The sequence below is a fragment of the Narcine bancroftii genome, chromosome 5, assembly GCF_036971445.1.
Source record: "Narcine bancroftii isolate sNarBan1 chromosome 5, sNarBan1.hap1, whole genome shotgun sequence".
NCBI classification, from domain to species: domain Eukaryota; kingdom Metazoa; phylum Chordata; class Chondrichthyes; order Torpediniformes; family Narcinidae; genus Narcine; species Narcine bancroftii.
Genome location: NC_091473.1, coordinates 23,311,229 through 23,329,405, shown reverse-complemented (window position 1 = coordinate 23,329,405; position 18,177 = coordinate 23,311,229). Strand labels below are relative to the sequence as shown.

The 18,177-nt window shown below is 41.8% G+C and overlaps 1 long non-coding RNA gene across 1 annotated transcript in view; it reads right to left on the bottom strand.

Moving 5' to 3' along the window:
- Positions 1 to 405: 405 nt before the first annotated feature.
- LOC138763196 (uncharacterized) overlaps positions 406 to 18,177 on the bottom strand; it is a 119,612-nt gene continuing 101,840 nt past the window's right edge. Inside the window, exons 8-9 of the long non-coding RNA XR_011357382.1 lie at positions 1,233 to 1,428; positions 406 to 559 (exon numbers count right to left, since the gene is read on the bottom strand). This is a non-coding gene — a long non-coding RNA (uncharacterized lncRNA). The remainder of the gene's footprint in view (positions 560 to 1,232; positions 1,429 to 18,177) is intronic.

The window sequence follows — 18,177 nt, the reverse complement described above, 5'->3', positions numbered from 1 at the left end:
GGAGTTCTGATAAAATCAATACTGGACATTGGACAAAATAATTAAATACAGGACATGTCTTGTATATATGGGATGCCTGGCAACCCTATCCCACAGCACTGCTCATCCCCACAGCAACCTGGACTCACACTATCAGAGAGACTTCCTTTGTCCTATCCAACCCAGCCCTACCCTGCCTGCCATCCAAAACTAAATTGTTGTTAATTTTTCCCAAATGTGCTGAGGGGTCTTTGGCTTGAAACATTCATTCCATTTTTCTTTCTATGGATGCAGCCTGACCTACTGAGCATTTCTAATTTCTTACTTCAGATTTCCCGCTGTTTTCTCGTTTCTTCATTTTCCAAGGAATGCGTGACATTCTTATTGATTCTAGTGAAAGGTTCAGTCTCACTTGTATCTTTACTGAAGTTATTTCCTTAACAGCATATTCATTTTACATTTGGATGGAAGGGTTGAAATTTACTGGCCCCAGCTCACCACTCATTCTGCTGACAGTTGGCTGTGAGGTTGGAGGCTTCGGCTTGCTTATAAAATCCACATGGAGACACTTGGCAAGGCCCTAGATGACACACATCCCAATTACCAATGTGAGTGACTAAAATTCGATCCAAGTGGCTGAGATATTCATCCAATCCAAACTGGCATCAGCTCCACTAGCTGAACTACAATAGTTTAAATGTCCTCTGCACTAGTTTCTATCTTTGTGACATATTTACATATATTCAAAAATGTTTGCAAGTCATTAGTAAATGGATGAGTTTCTTTTAAAAACTGTTGGACCAGTTGATGTTTCTCTTAGCCAACAGCTCAGTGGGCTGCCAAAAACACAGCCATCAGGCTCTTGAACCTCTCCATAAGACCCTGAATTACTCTGGGACCACCAAATGATTTACACAAAATTGCTGGAGAAACTCAGAATGTCTAAAGCATTTTTTATATGGCAAAGATAAAGATTTATAATGAACGTTTCAGGTCTGAGCCCTTCATTAAGATATCTCATGGTTATGTATCTTTATCTTTGCCACAAAAAGAACACTGCATGACTCTCTAAGTTTCTCCAGCAATTCTGTGTAAACTACAGTCGCAACATCTGCAGACTTTCTTGTTTAACTCCACCAAAATTATTTCCTGTGAATATTTACTTATCCTTTTATATTTATTGCCCCCTTTTCCAGCCTTGGCATGGTGTGAGGATTTAATATATATTATTGTAGTTGGTGTATCTCACGTACCTGTTTTGGCTGCAGCAAGTAAGAGGTTCAGTGTGTCTGTACATTGCACTGATGTGTCTGACAATAAGCTCTTACTACAGGTGCACCTCTCCCCTGTCTTCTCTGCCTCACGTCAAGACATGGAGGTCGAAGACACATTGAATGTCAGATGACAGCACACTTGAGCACCCTTTCTGCTGCTGGAGCCAGTCAGCACCTATATCAAAAAAGCAAAGAATGGACACGTTGGAATGAGGGGCTGAGCACAGTTTATACCAGACCTTATCTTAACATCAGATCTACACTGTCCCCCTTCATTTAGATGCGAATCCTGACCGTGATTGAAAAAGGAACTATCATATTTTTTAATAATTTTGCTTTATCTTTATATTTTTGATTGAATTTCAAATTTTAAACAGTTTGAAATAGTGCAATTATTAGAACATTTTTGAACTTTTGTTTAGATACGTCTGATCATCAGTGTTATTTAACATTGCTCAAAAGGCCCAGAAAGTGATCTAAGTACGTCTCCGGGTTAACCAAATGGGCCCTACTTGTGGCTTGTAGACACCCGACTTCATGGGCTATTTTAACCCACAAAAAGTAACTGTGGGTTGGATAAAGCTCAAGCCAGCTGAATGCATATTTCTTGGCTGTTTTAAACATTGCACCACCAGGGCATTAACACAATGAATAGTTCGTGGGAGGTTGTCGGTATTCAAGCATTACTCGGCAACTGCTGATTTTAAATCTAATGGCAAGACTTCTGTCAGATTTCTTTCATTTCCTCCTTCCTGCCCTCTGCTTGTGATAATTAGGTTTTGCTGAGTCATTCAGTGACCTGATGCCTCAGTGGCCTCCGCTAACATATCCTGTCGAAGGGTTTGAAATTGCAAATCTGTTCCGCGGCTGACCTGGCAAAGAGAAGGTGTGTGTCCAGGTGAAGTTGAACGGCAAAGTGGATTGACAGCCTCAGTGCGTTGAATTTACTGGTAAATTCCAGATTCTGCAGGGTACAATGTGGCAAACCTCCTATTCATTAAACAAGTTAAAACTCTAGCAGTTAAAATTCATCAGTAACCACCTTCTGTTCCTGTCTGAATCCATCTAATCTATATTGCATCCCATCCCACTCACCCCGGCAATGATGATCCCTCAGTCCACATTGTTTAAGCAGCTGGTGAAGGATAGTGGTCCAAGAACACTTCTTGTGAAACACCACTGGATTCCTTTTGCAAGTCCAGGACCAGTTTTCTGACTCTTGGTACTTCACCTTGTAGTCCCCCTGTTCGCTCATTTGCAGCGTGAGTTCTGACTTGATATTCTGTCATCAATCATGAGCTTGCAAAAAGCTAAGCATGCAATGTCTCTGTGTGGTCTTGGATCGAGGTCAGACACCAAGCAAAGAGAAGTTGAACATTCTCAGGTGAAAAATTATGAGAGTTAAGCAGAATGTGAGAGATTTCCAGCAGAACATGTTTACAAACATCACAGAATTTCAGTACCAAATTCCACATAACGTACTTAGGGATTACTTGCTGGGCTAAGGCCCTACCATTCATTCAAGTGGTTGCAGGCTGAGTCTCCTCTCCACTGAAATGCACAGTAATATCTGCATGGACAAAACTGCAGGTAAATGGTCTTCTCCCCTGATCTAGAATTCCATTAACTCTTTGATGAGCATTACCAAGTGGGCTTTGTGCACTAAGTGGACAGGAGCTGGGCTCCAGCGAGCATCCTGTTATTTATTTCCTAGACATTGAAGCTACATCAAATATGAAATCTATTTTCAATCAGTTTGTTTATATTCATTATCTGTTTACAGTTATTTTATTTGTTTACATGTTTACACTGTGTACAGTTTTTTGTTGCACAACCACAGGAAAAAGGAACTTTGGGTTGTATGTACTCTGGAAATAAATCTAAAGTCTGAACAGTAGGTGGAGCCGAAGGCTAAGCCAATCTCATTGCAGACTTCCCTGCATCTCCCAAAAGAGACTGAATGCAATAAAGTAGTTTTGCATATGTTATATTTATTTGACGGCATATAGGACACCCTTTTTTCCCCAAAAAAATCACCTCAAAAACCACCCCGGGTTTTATATGTGAAGGTGACATATTGGAGCTGCCATTTTGGGCACTGAAGTCAAGGCTTTCTTGGGACACTGCAAGAGCTGGGATTATTGTTAAGGCTTTTGTAGACAGCAGTTGTCATCGGCAATCACATCGCAGTCTCTGTATTTGCAACAGTGCACTGCGCATGTGTGAGCTCTGCAAAGGCACATTAGTTTCATCGAGTACTAGCAGGGAACAGATTCCACATTGTGGGCTCTCTCTGTCTACCCTGCTTATCATGTTTAGTTGTGTTCAGTAAAGACTTTTATTTGGTTTACCTCACCCACTGACTCGACTTGTTATTAAGCGCGCAATAACGAACAGCTTTCAAGAAGTGTGGAATTAGTAATGCCTTGATTGCACTGAGGACGATCCATTATTAAAGACAGCGATACCAGCAAGACCAAGCAGAGTTTTTGGGCTTTGACAGTGATGAATGTTCAGGCAGTGAAGATGATTAAAGTCTTCGTTACAGAATATTGATGTTTTATTCTGTTTTTGTTTATCATAGGTACTTGTTTTAATTTTTTCTTTTTTTTTTCTTTGGCTTGGCTTCGCGGACGAAGATTTATGGAGGGGTATGTCCACGTCTGCTGCAGGCTCGTTGGTGACTGACCAGTCCGATGCGGGACAGGCAGGCACGGTTGCAGCAGTTGCAAGGAAAAATTGGTTGGTTGGGGTTGGGTGTTGGGTTTTTCCTCCTTTGCCTTTTGTCAGTGAGGTGGCCTCTGCGGTCTTCTTCAAAGGAGGTTGCTGCCCGCCGAACTGTGAGGCGCCAAGATGCACAGTTGGAGATTATATCAGCCCACTGCCGGTGGTCAATGTGGCAGGCACCAAGAGATTTCTTTAGGCAGTCCTTGTACCTCTTCTTTGGTGCACCTCTGTCTCGGTGGCCAGTGGAGAGCTCGCCATATAACACGATCTTGGGAAGGCGATGGTCCTCCATTCTGGAGACGTGACCTACCCAGCGCAGTTGGGTCTTTAGCAGCGTGGATTCGATGCTTGCGGACTCTGCCAGCTCAAGTACTTCGATGTTGGTGATGAAGTCATTCCAATGAATGTTGAGGATGGAGCAGAGACAGCGCTGATGGAAGCGTTCTAGGAGCCGTAGGTGATGCCGGTAGAAGACTCATGATTCGGAGCCAAACAGGAGCGTGGGTATGACAACGGCTCTGTACGCGCTGATATTTGTGTGTTTCTTCAGGTGGCAAACTGGCAAAGCAGGAGGTATGGATGGAATCCCCCCAGAGGACTGAAAGGCTGGCGGTAACGCTCTGCATACCAAACTGCATGAGTTTTTCATGCTCTGCTGGGACCAAAGAAAGCTGCCTCAGGACCTTCGTGATGCCATCATCATCACCGTGTACAAAAACAAAGGCGAGAAATCACACTGCTCAAATTACAGGGGAATCACGCTACTCTCCATTGCAGCCAAAATCTTCGCTAGGATTCTCCTTAATAGACTAATACCTAGTGTCGCCGAAAATATCCTCCCAGAATCACAGTGTGGCTTTCGCGCACAGAGGAACTACTATCATGGTCTTTGCCCTCAGACAGCTCCAAGAAAAGTGCAGAGAACAAAACAAAGGACTCGACATCACCTTTGTTGACCTCACCAAAGCCTTTGACACCGTGAGCAAGAAAGGGCTTTGGCAAATACTAGAGCGCCTCGGATGCCCCCCAAGTTCCTCAACATGGTTATCCAACTGCATGAAAACCAACAAGGTCGGGTCAGATACAGCAATGAGCTCTCCGAACCCTTCTCCATTGACAACGGCGTGAAGCAAGGCTGCGTCCTCACACCAACCCTCTTTACTATCTTCTTCAGCATGATGCTGAAACAAGCCATGAAAGACCTCAACAATAAAGACACTGTTTACATCTGGTACCGCACGGATGGCAGTCTCTTCAATCTGAGGCGCCTGCAAGCTCACACCAAGACACAAGAGCAACTTGTCCGTGAACTACTCTTTGCAGATGATGCCGCTTTAGTTGCCCATTCAGAGCCAGCTCTCCAGTGCATGACGTCCTGTTTTGCAGAAACTGCCAAAATGTTTGGCCTGGAAGTCACCCTGAATAAAACTGAGGTCCTCCATCAGCCAGCTCCCCACCATGACTACCAGCCCCCCCACATCTCCATCGTCACACAGAACTCAAAACAGTCAACCAGTTTACCTACCTCGGCTGCACCATTTCATCTGATGCAAGGATCGACAAAGAGATAGACAACAGACTCGCCAAGGCAAATAGTGCCTTTGGAAGACTACACAAAAGAGTCTGAAAAAACAACCTCTTGTTTTAATGTTCTCTTATTAAAGGTTATCTCGTTAATTAGAGCTGTATTATTATTCTTTTCAGTATTTTTATTGGTTTCAAGTAAATGTTTCATAGGAACACAATAATAAAATTAAGTATTAACAAATCTCACATATTATAATAATAAAGCTGGAGTTAAGACCTATGTTACATTGAAAAGAAAAAAAACCCTCAAAAAAGCATTATACTAATTGTCAATCCCCTCCCTTTGGAGGCTACTGGCTAAACATAAACAGTCCACTACTTAATAAAAAAGGGGAAGGTAATCAATAAGGGTAAAAAAAAATCAAAAGTCAACTAACCTTACTAATTTTGAAAACATTTAAGAAAAGAACCCCATAAGGAAACCAAGCTAAGATTCACTTCAGTAGTGGAACCTCTCTTTTTTTTTCCAGTTAGACATGCCATCATATCAGGCAACCACTGAGTGTGAGTGAGAGGAACAGCATCTTTCCATCTCATTAATGTGGCCCTTTTAGCGATAAGGGAAGTGAGGGCAACTACAGGAAGCAGTCAATATCAGACCCGTTGGTCCACTTAGTCCAAAAAGACCAAGAAAAGGATTTGAAGTCAAAGTAATGTTAAGAACTAAAAACAAAAATTGGAGAGAGAAGAACATAACCAAAACATGTGATACAGTGTCCCTTCTTCAGCTATACATTTATCATATTTGGAAGATTAGAATAAAATTTAGCTAATTGGACTTTGGAATAGTGGGCCCAATGTACTACCTAGCTCAAAGAGAAGATGAATGCACTCACTTCAAAATGAAGTCCCACGTAGTTTTAGAAATTAATTGTTGAAAATCTTGTTCCCATAGTTTTTTTTTAATTCTTCCCAGAGGACTGTCCCTCGATCTTAAAAGTAGTTCATAAAGGACTGATAGCAACTGTTTGTGATCAAGTTTAAAATTATAAATCTTCCCTATCATATTAGGTTCCAAATCTTGAGGGATCCTCAAAATTAAAGAATTCGAGAAGCTCCTAACCTGTAAATAGTGCAAAAAGTGATGTTCAGGTATTAGAAATTTGGTGGATAATTGTCAAAAGAAGCAAGATTTTGATCAATAATAAAAAATCTTTAAAAGATTGGATACCAAATTTTGACTATTGGTGATAACCGATATCTTGAGCCAAAGGTAAAAAGAAGGAATTACCTAAAGTAGGATGAATTAATAAGAATCTATGTTACTCAAAATGGTTCCTGAAATGAAACCAAATTCTCAATGTATGTCTGATAACAAAATTATCAGTTAATTTGGAAGCCACAAAAGGTAAAGGTGGTCCAAGTATCGAAAGAAGAGAATACATTTTAGTAGATTTTAATTTCTAAATTTATCCATCTTAAGGCCCCTAGAAGTTCCTGATGATGTTGGGTGCCCAGTAATAAAACCAAAAGTTGGGTAATTCAAGCATCCATTTTTAAAATATTTTGAACAAAAACTTTAAAATGGGGGAACTTATTTTTCCACATAAATGAGGAGATGAGAGATTCCAGCAAATCAAAAAAGGATTTGGGAACAAAAACCAGTTCAGCTTGAAAAATACATAAAAATTCAGGTAGGATCAATTAATGTCATCGAAAGAGGGGACTGCTGTGCCAAGGACATCTTGGCATTAAGGTAAGAAAGTTTTTTTTTAACAAATTATTAAATTTCTTAGTAATGGTAATACCTAGATAGTTAAATTGATTTTTAACCATTTTAAAAGGAATAATGGAGTCTTAGGAGCAGGATGTGTTCAAAACAAACATCTCACTTTTCTGCATATTTAATTTATAACCTGAAAATTGTCCAAATTGATTTTAAAATGTGTTAAAATAGATGGAATTAATTAGTCAGGATTTGATATATACAACAAGATTGTCTGCATAAAGTGACACCTTCTGGATAGTTCCAGCCCTAGAGATTCCAGAGAAATCAAGCAATATTATTAAAACGAGTTTTACCAATGTCCTAGTTGCATGTTCAGTTCAAGCTTTACCTTTAAATACACTAAAACTAATTTTCCTGAAAAATTGGGGTCCCATACACCATAAAATATGGTATATAAAGAGATGTAATGTGCACACAGCACAAACATCAGATATTATGATCAGTTATTTTCTTTTGAATGATGGATCCAGAAATATACAATAGAGAAAATAAAGGACACACAGGAGACTGCAGATACTGGAACCTGAAGGTGCAACATTTTGCTGAAGAAACTTTTGATGAAGGGTTTCTGCCTGAATCATTGAGTATTCTTTCTCTCTCTCACTCTTGTTGCACTGATCTCTTCAGCAGATTGTGTTTCAATTGGTGTGATTTTCTTCACACCAATCTGAAGAAACTGAAAGACAACTCTTCTCGGGAGGATAGTATGTCTGAGAGTGCAGCCTCTGTCAGTCCTAGTCTGAAGTCTGAATCTAGATTTGACAATGTCACTAATGTGACTGGACAGTGGGATATTAGCAACAATTTGCTCAATTGCTCATCTCCTGGAGAAGGCTCAGCCTTTCCCTCAATTCTACATTGAAACAATGGCAGTTATGTCAGATATATAAAAAATAATCATTTACCATTCCACCTCTCCTGACCCCTGCAAAACCTCACTGGCTGCAGAAGTTCAAAAGTGGGGTTGAGTTGGTTAAGTGGCCCTGGGTCATCTGGGAAGCTTGGCAAATGACTGCATGGGAACTAGTGTCTGAAAATAGCATTAGAAATCGTTTTGCACAACACAATGCCTTTACACTCTGAATAAACTGGTTTATAACCTGATCGATAATTACATTAAAGTCCTCTGTGCAATTCCAGAGCCATCCACTGAGTGATGTAGGTCCTCTTTTAAGTATTTTGTCCAAGTAGGAAGTCTGCCAGCTAAGCACTCACCCTTTGTTCTTCCGCCACTCCTTTCCACTCCTGAGTTTGGATATCCAACCTTCCTCTCTCAGCTCCACTATGAACTGCTACCAATAAGACCATCATTCATAGGAGCAGAAATGGGTTATTCAGCCCATCGAGTTGGCCCGACCATTTAATCTTGAGCTGATCCATTTACCCACTCAGCCCCACTATCTTCTCCCCAAAATCTTTTATGGCCTGGCTAATCAAGAATCTATCAATCTCTGCCTTAAGTACACTCAATAACTTGGCCTCCACAAAACTGCCTCTGGCAACAAATTCAACAGATCTGCCACCCTCTGGCTAAAGGAATTCCTCCACATCTCTTTATCTGTAACTTCCTTCAATGTTGATGTTGTGCCCTCTTGTCCTGAACTCTCCCACCATGGGAAGCATCCTTTCTACATCTACTTTTCTATAACTTTCAACGTTCGAAATGAGATCCCCCCTCATTCTCTTAAATTCCAACGATTACAGGTCAAGAGCTGTTCCTCAAATGATAGTCCTTTCATTCCCGGAATCCTTCTGTGAACCTCCTTTGGACCCACTCCAATGTTAGTATCAGAATGTGAGTTTTAAATTGTTGACTGGGAAAGGGAAACTAGCTGCATTCATTTCTTTTTTGTCTTCATTTCAACAAGGAAAGAGCTGAAAAGAGCCTCCTTATTTGGCAAGGTAGTAAAAGACTTTTGGGTAAGGGACGTAATCCTGATTAATGAATCCCAAGAGAATTCTAAGAAATATACTTATATGGAGCAAATATAGTCTTACCTCTGTAAGACTAGAGGTTATGACTTAAGCCACAAGGTGGACTCTCTTGGAGTGATACTAGCTGCTTGTGGCAATGCTTCTTGTTGTAACAGAATTCTCATGCTTTGCAGAGTGATTTATAATTTGTGCAACTGTATTCATGTTTGCTTTCAATAAACCAAAGGTCCACTTTAACAAGCATATCATTTCTTAAATGAGGAGCCCAAAACTGCTCACAATACACCGTGAGGTCTCACCAGTGCTTTATAAACCCTCAACATCATATCCCTGCTCTTACATTCTATTCCTCTTGAAATGAATTCCAGCATCACATTTGCCTTCTTTACCTGCCTCCATCCCGACTCCGGAATTGCAGAAGTTTCCAACCTCCATGCCTTTCACCCCTTTCCCAGCAATCTATCATTATATCTCCTCTACCAGCAGGTCCAGTCCCTCCTACTTGCACCACCACTCTCACCACCTAGGCCACAGCATGGGTCTAATCAGGCCTCCACAACCCAATCTCAGATTTGCCTTGAGCACAACTGAAGTGTACAGTAAGGACTTGCAGTATGAGTGAAATAAAGTGATGGAAATTAGGAGGACGGTGGGGGGGGGGGGGGGGGGGGGGGGGGAGAGAAATAAAAGACAGAATGAAAATGTAAGATAGCATAGGTTGATTTGAATTGTTTTTAACTTCTCCACCACGTATTACGTTCTGAAGGGATGCGGCTCCATTCTTGATAAATCATTTGTTCAGTACTATTGAGATCATTTTGCCACAATTATAGTTTAATACAGATTTACAATTCAATTGACTTTAAATACACAATCCTTAAACCTTTCAAAATAATGGATTCATAATTTCTGTTTAAATTCTTTGGCTTGGCTTCGCGGACGAAGATTTATGGAGGGGGTAAAAAGTCCACGTCAGCTGCAGGCTCGTTTGTGGCTGACCAGTCCGATGCGGGACAGGCAGACACGATTGCAGCGGTTGCAAGGGAAAATTGGTTGGTTGGGGTTGGCTGTAACAAGGTCGGGTCAGATACAGCAATGAGCTCTCTGAACCCTTCTCCATTAACAATGGCGTGAAGCAAGGCTGTGTTCTCGCACCAACCCTCTTTTCAATCTTCTTCAGCATGATGCTGAACCAAGCCATGAAAGACCCCAACAATGAAGACGCTGTTTACATCCGGTACCGCACGGATGGCAGTCTCTTCAATCTGAGGCGCCTGCAAGCTCACACCAAGACACAAGAGAAACTTGTCCGTGAACTACTCTTTGCAGATGATGCCGCTTTAGTTGCCCATTCAGAGCCAGCTCTTCAGCGCTTGACGTCCTGCTTTGCGGAAACTGCCAAAATGTTTGGCCTGGAAGTCAGCCTGAAGAAAACTGAGGTCCTCCATCTGTTTAAATTGTGTACTTGCTAACCACCTGGTTGTTTTGTTTTAGATAATGCCTCCTGTTTTAACTTCAAATTTCACTGAAAGGTGTCAACATTTTGCTTTATTCCTGATATTGAATTCTCCTGGAGACTAGCCAAGTGACTAGACTTTGTAGAACATCAAACCACTGAATGCTTTCATGCCAATTTCTTTCAGATCATTCACTGACCGTTGATCAGATGAATCATCCTGTCCCAATCCTCTCCTGCCATTTTCAGGGTTTAGGATTTGCAGTCCTTTCCTGCACTGGGTGCCAAATATTGATGATTTGCACAATGAATTATCTAAAATGTATACTTTGATCAAGTTGTGTATTGATAAGATTTCAGCTAAATCAATTTGTCTTATTAAAGTTACCAATTATGTCCTTCCTAATTTACTTGCACCCCTTGAGCAGTTGACCACACCATTTTCCACTAACAAATCTGCAGTCATTCAACTAGGTTGGGGTACATCAGTCCAGTCCTGTTCTGATCAGGTAGTAATGAGCAGAAATTCTCCAGCACTGGTTTCCCTTCCCAGTAAATCCCCCATGGGTCTATCTTTGGCTGCTTCCCAAAAATGTGGTGTGAAAACTTGGTGTTACTTGGGAGATGCATATAGATGACACCTTGACCTGCTGCTCTATCACCTCTCTCCAACCCCTTGTCTCTTTTAATTGTCATGGTGTTAGTCCATACAATGTCCAGAAGTAGAAATCTTTCCAATAACTAAATCTTGAAAAGACTGACTGATTGGTTTCGAACTACAGACCAAAAAAATTCCAAACCCCAAACTGAAAGCATCTTTACAGTGACCTATTTCCACCTCCACAGCATGTCCCAAAACACCACCACTGCCTCAGCTACTCCACTTCTGAAACTCTTCCATGTTTTTGTTCCTCTGGGCCTGGGCTCTCCTCTACTTTTGCAAACTGGGCAGGACCCATGGTCCTGTGATTCATGTCCCAACTCCAACATTTAAGTTACATTCACCCATCCCTTGGGCGCTTATTGACCTCCCTTATGTACCAGTTAATCAGCTCAATTTTATGGTTCTCTCCTGGACTTTCAAATTCCATATGGTGTCATCTATCCCAGTTGTACAACTTGCTCCAAATTTCTAACTCCCTGATATCCCACCTAATTCTAACCCTGACCTCTTGATCATCCCTGAATTTATTTCTTTCACCGCTCTGCCTTCTGCATAATAGACTATGGACCTCCTTCCCTTGGTCTCTCTCTAGATCTACATTTCTTTCCTCCTTGGAAATATTTTTTTAAATGTCTCCTTGGCTTAGCATTTGGACAAATCTATTATTCCTTTATGTGACTGATGAAATTAATATTTAATGGCACTCATTTGAAATCTAATTTCAATTTACAAAATCCAGATGGAATTGCAGTAAAGCATCTCTAAACCAGGACTTTAAAAAGCCCTCCTGTAATACAAACCAAAGCGCCATTTATCTTCTGAATTGCCTTCTACACCTATATGTTAACTTTCATTGATATGTGTAGCAGGATACTTTTCAACATTTGAACATCAACATTTCCCAATCTGTTACCATTAAAAATCTGTACTGTTTTCTGCACTGTTTCCATGTTTTACTTTTTCTTCCATGTTGTTGCCCACTGAGAAAACTTGTCTCTATCCCCTTGAAACCTCTTTACCTCCTCTTCCCTACTGACACTCACTGCTACCAGTGAATTATGCATATGACATATGGTCCCTTCACGCAGATTGGTGATAGTTAATGTGAATAGATAAGGTCCAACACCATTCCTGCAGTACCCTACTGGTTACAATCAGCCAACCTGAGCAAACATTGTTTATTCTCACTAGCTCCTTATCTGCAAACCAATTCTCAGCTAGTCATTACATTACCTCCAGCTCCATACTCACTAACATTTTTGACCAACCCTTTGGGAACTTCTCAAAATCTAAATTCACCACAACCACTATCTTCCTTTTATTTACTTTAATTGTCCAATGGAAAAGTTAAACATGACTTACCTTTCATAAATCCACCCTGATTGCTCAATCCTATCACGTTTTCTCCGTTGGCCTGTGCTCCTCCCTCTGGCCTTTCTTCCCTTCTCCCCCAGCCTTTTAATTCTGGCACCTGCATTTTCCTCATACCTTGAAGGTCTCAGGCCTGAAATGTTTGTTATATATCTTTACCAACCATGGACTCTGCGAGACCTGCTGAGTTCCTCCAGCATTTCTGTGATTTTACTGCATTCACAATGTCTGCAGGCTTTTGTGTTTCATTTAATCCTAAGTGGTATGTTATTGGATCCTTCACTAGAGGTTCCAATATTTTCTATATAGGCAATAGATCAGTAGTTTCCTGTTTTCTCCCTTAAATAGTAGTGTCCCATTTGCTAGCCTCATTTTTGCCCTGACGAGTTATGATGCTGTTGCAACTGGATATGATACAATACTACGCTAAACCCTGTGAATAACACAATAGACCCTCAAATCATGCATGGGTTAGAATTAATGCCACTTATCCATAATTTCCTTGGAGTCATTGTCTTGTGTGGATGCTACCACACTGCTGCATGGCTGTTGAGTACTGAGTTCCCCACTAACAATGAAGGAATGCAGTTCAGTCAATTTGCTGTGTGTTCCGGTCCGGTATGGAACTTATGGCAAATTGTGATTTATGGTCTTCACATGCTCTTGTAGGTCTTACCCTTCTAAGTGATATGAGTTTTGTGTTCAGAAGATGCCATCCAGGAAACCTTGGAATGTAGCTGCAGGTTCTTGTAAATGGTAAATATTCTCGATGTAAAGCTCAAATATTGGAGGGAATTAATATTTAATATAGAGAATGGATAGCAATCAGAGTATTTGCTTTATTCCTGTAATGCTCAGTTCTTGAAGTTGGAGGCACTCTCATCCAGGTATGAAACACAGCTGGTGTGTCTGAAAATATTGGAAAGACTTTGGAAGTTTGCTCACTGCAAACAACCCAAACCTTGCCACCTATTTATGAATGGGGCATTTAGATTTCTCTTCCATGTAATCCTATTGCTTATCAAAGTGATCGTTTCAGAAAGAAAATGATCATTGCCTAGCACTTATATGACATAAATGTTATACACTCTATCAAAGCAACACCTTTACAGCACCAGCGATTGGGACTGGACTGGGGTTTGAATCCAATGCTATCTGTAAGGAGTTTGTACATTCTCCCCATGTCTGCATGGGTTTTCTCCAGGGACTCCAGTTTACTCCCACCATTCAAAAAGAGCCGGGGAGGAGGTTAATGGGTAATAAATAGGGCAGCACAGACTCGTGGGCTGGAATAGTCTGTTACTGTGCTGTATGCCTAAATTAAAAAATTAAAACCAAAGTCTGAATGTTGTCCAGAACTTGCTACATGGACATCATTATCTGAAGAGTTGAAATGTAATTGAACACTACAATAGTCTAAATCTATCTAACAGCTCCTAACTGGTATGCTGTGACCCAATGCAGTAACAGATTTGTATTCCACCACAAATTGTAGATTCATCTTTCAAACTACTGTAAATATCAAGCGAAGGGACTCACATGCTGGTTCAATGAGGAATGACCCAACAAGGAGCAAAAAATTCATGAAGCCAGAGCTGAGAGTTTAATGAATCTGCATATTTCACAATTGGAGCAGGGATCAGTAAACAGAATTAATCAATCTCATGAGATCGATTGAAGTTCTGTAGTGTCACTATATTTAGTTGCAAAATTAGTTGAATTTTTAAAAATGAAATACATTTAAAAACCTTCCCAGTAATGTGTGTATAATTTTGATGTTCAAAAGACATTTGGACAGATATATGGATTGGAAGGGCTTGAAGGTTTTTGGCAAATGGAACTAACCAAAAATGCAATTCCTAATAATGTTTGGGTGTTTGCAACCACCATGACTGAAAATATCAGGTGAATGGTCCATTTCAGGCTTTCATACCAAGGACTCCAACTCAATTCATTCCACATAATTTCAAAGGCAACTGACCACAATCAAGACAAATGAAATCAGGACATAAGACTCAACCTTCCTTTTTGTTGTATGTAATAATGATTTGATTTTATATAAAAGCATTACGATAAATATGCTTGTAAAGGGTATAGGGCAATTCGTCAGTACAGATTCCCATGGCCAGCGTGTATCTGTATCACTGCTCTGCTAAATTCCCTTCAAATAATGTTCTCAGAGAACTAATGAATTAGATGACTGGGATCATTGCAGAAAATATATTTCCCCATATTTGACCTGATTCCTTGAAATTTCAGAGCCCAGATTCACTGCAGTTGAATGCTATGTATATGACTAGATCTGGCCCTGCTTGACTAATCAGTGGGATAGATGTCAAGTTTTGCCTGAGATTCCCAGATGTTAGTGAGAAGACAAAATGGGTGAGCTATAGTGTTTCATCTATTTCAATCCTTACTTTCGATGTCTGGTTTCAATGAAAGCTGCTAGGCCACTGAGAAAGGGTCAATTTCATGGCAATGATAAATTTTGACTTTCAAGGACGTTCATGAAACAGATGCATTTTTTAAAAATTTGTTAACTGCATGGTCATTCATGACTAAGAGCACTATTTTAATTTCCGATTTACTTGATTGACTGAATTTAAATTCTTCAGCCGCAAGGATGGAATTTGAACTCTTATCAGATCAAGTTTCTGAATGACTCATCTGAGAATTTATCTAGATAATACTGTTGCCCTTTAATATTCTTATGACTTCTTAGTTTCTGTTGCAATTGCTAGCTTGGTATTCAGCCCTTATTGAGACTTAAGCCGAGCTGCTCACTCAGAAATGTTTGAAATAATCTATATTGCTGTCAAAGTGATGATGCTTATTGTTCTCAATGGGCATGATTTCACCTAGTGTTTGAAGCCTTGATCTTATTGCTTTCTCTTAAAAGGACAGATTAACAAACAGTTGAAACAGATGGATTGATCACACAATGCAAAATAATAAACCAGTGGGACATATTTTTGATCTCATAAAATTATAGCAGAAACATAATGGGATGAATGGACTCCTGCTGTGTAAACAACTGTCTGCAATTCCTAACATCCATATTTCAAACCTTTCACAATAAAAACAGTATCGGTCAGAAAGAATGTGAAAATAAAACCTTATCTCTGAAATATACTTTCATTTTGGCTGTTACGCTGAGGAAAACACATTTTGGTTTCAAATTTACTCCTCAAATGACCATCATGATCTCTCAGTAACAAACCATATCAAAGACTAAATCTGATTTAGGCTGTGTTTCCTTATCATTTTCACCTCTGCTTTATATATACAGTAAAACTCCTGATATCCAGACCTATGCCAGATAAGTGAATTTTCTGGTTGCTTTGAGATTGTGTGTTGCATGATTGGTGAACTAAGGATGAGGTGCACTAATTTTAAACCGGTATTTTTTACGTACTAGTATTTAGTTCCGTGATTTTTTTTTTGCCAGTTTCTTGAGGCAGCCAGTTGCTTTAATTCCATATAGTACTGGGCTGCACTGATCTGTAAACCAACTGGGTCACGGAGGTGTAAGCTTGCACTGAGCTGGTGTCACAATGGTCCCAGTTGAGGTTGCGGGGGGAGCGCAAAGGACCATGGGTATCGTGCTGATAAGCTCCCAGAGTTCCAATAAAGTCAGTTGGTTGGTTCAGTTCACTCACAGCTGCCTTGTGGCTTTTCTTTCGCTCGCTGCACAGCACACCAACCATTATCTCTCTCTCTCTCTCTATGTGGTGCTCTGCGCAGCTGATGAAACCACAACCACCGCGTTGAGGGTTGTTAACGGCTGTTTATTTGAATTTAGTGCAAGCCCTTTTAAGAGCAGAGCTGGCTCAGTCACTATGTGCGTGGTGACGTCATAATCGCTGCCCGAGGTGCACGCTGAGAGGAAGATTTGAGTCAGGAAGAACCCCTGACAGTGCCATCTTCCCATGGTTGCCCTGCCACGTGGCGTTACACGCGGGGCCAGTTCGTCATGAGAGAGTGTGCCGCCACACAACCCCCCCCCCACCCCACCAGAACCAGTTACACGTCCCGCTGCTTGGGCAGGCAGCCTTGGCACTTGGGCACAGCCATCTGTACTGGCTGTGTCCAATTGGGCCATCTTCAAGCGGTCCACCGTAGAAAGTTGCTCCTCCCTCCCTCACATCCAGAGTAAAAGTTCCACCAGATCGCTAGAGGACTTTATACAGACCTTTGAACGGGCACTGTAATGGTGCCCTCTGGGTCCTCTCCAGACAAACACAAACTCTGCTGAGTTCAGTTCCTTGGGGCGGTGGGATGGCCAGGTGCCAAGGTGTGATGGTGTGATGGGGGTAGAGGGACAAGGGAGGCCAGTTTCCTGCGGAGATCCACCAGCAGGTTCGTGTCCTCGGGTGCTGTGTTGGCTTCTGAACCAAAGAACTCGCCAGGCAGGAAAAGTGGCACGCTGCATACCAGTTCTGCTGACGAGGCTTGCAGGTCCTCCTTGGGTGCCATCCATATCCCAAGGAGGACCCAAAGCAGTTTGTCTGCCCAGTCCGGGCCGGTGAGTCAGGCCATGAGAGCAGACTTTAGGAGCCGGTGAAACCTCTCCACCAAACCATTGGATTGTGGCTGGAAGGCTGTGGTATGGTAGAGTTTAACCCCCAAGAGCCTCACCAGCTGGGACCATAGTGCGGAGGTAAACTGGGTGCCCCTGTCGTTGGTGATGTGCGCCGGCATGCCGAAATGGGCAATCCATTGACTGACCATGATCCTAGCACACGTCTCCACCGAAGCTTCTCTGATCGGGATGGCCTCAAGCCATCTCGTGGCTCGGTCATTGTGCTGTTTGGCCTGGGCTAGCTGTGTATAGTCAAGGCCGGGGGCTAGCATATTGATAGACGGGCACAAGTGTGTCCAAAACCACGTTGTCCTTGCTTGCCCTATGCCGGATGTCGGTAGTGAATTCCGACATGTAAGAGAGGTGGCACTGTGGTCTGGCTGACCACGGGTCTTTGGCCATGGGAAGTGCCTGGGTGAGGGGCTTGTGGTCTGTGAAGACCGTAAAGGATCTGCCCTCCAGGAAATAGCAGAAATGACAGATGGCCAAGTACAGAGCCAGGAGCTCCCAATCGAACACACTGTACTTGAGCTCCGGCAGTCGCAGTTGTTTACTGAAAAAGGTCAGCGAGCACCATTGTCCATCGAGCCATTGCTCCAGAACTCCCCCAACCGCCACAGCTGAAGCGTCCACTGAGAGCACCGTGTGTGTCTCCAGGCGTGGGTGCACCAACAACGTCGCACTGGCGAGAGCTTCTTTCATTGCCGTAAAAGCCTTGTCCACTTCTTCCGACCAGAATAAGGTCTTTTCCTTCGCGGTGATGAGTGCGTACTGTGGGCGCATGGTACAGGTGGCACTGAGGATGAATCGATGGTAAAAGTTCACCATCCCCATGAAATCTTGCAGGCCTTTGAGGGCGGACAGTTTGGGGAA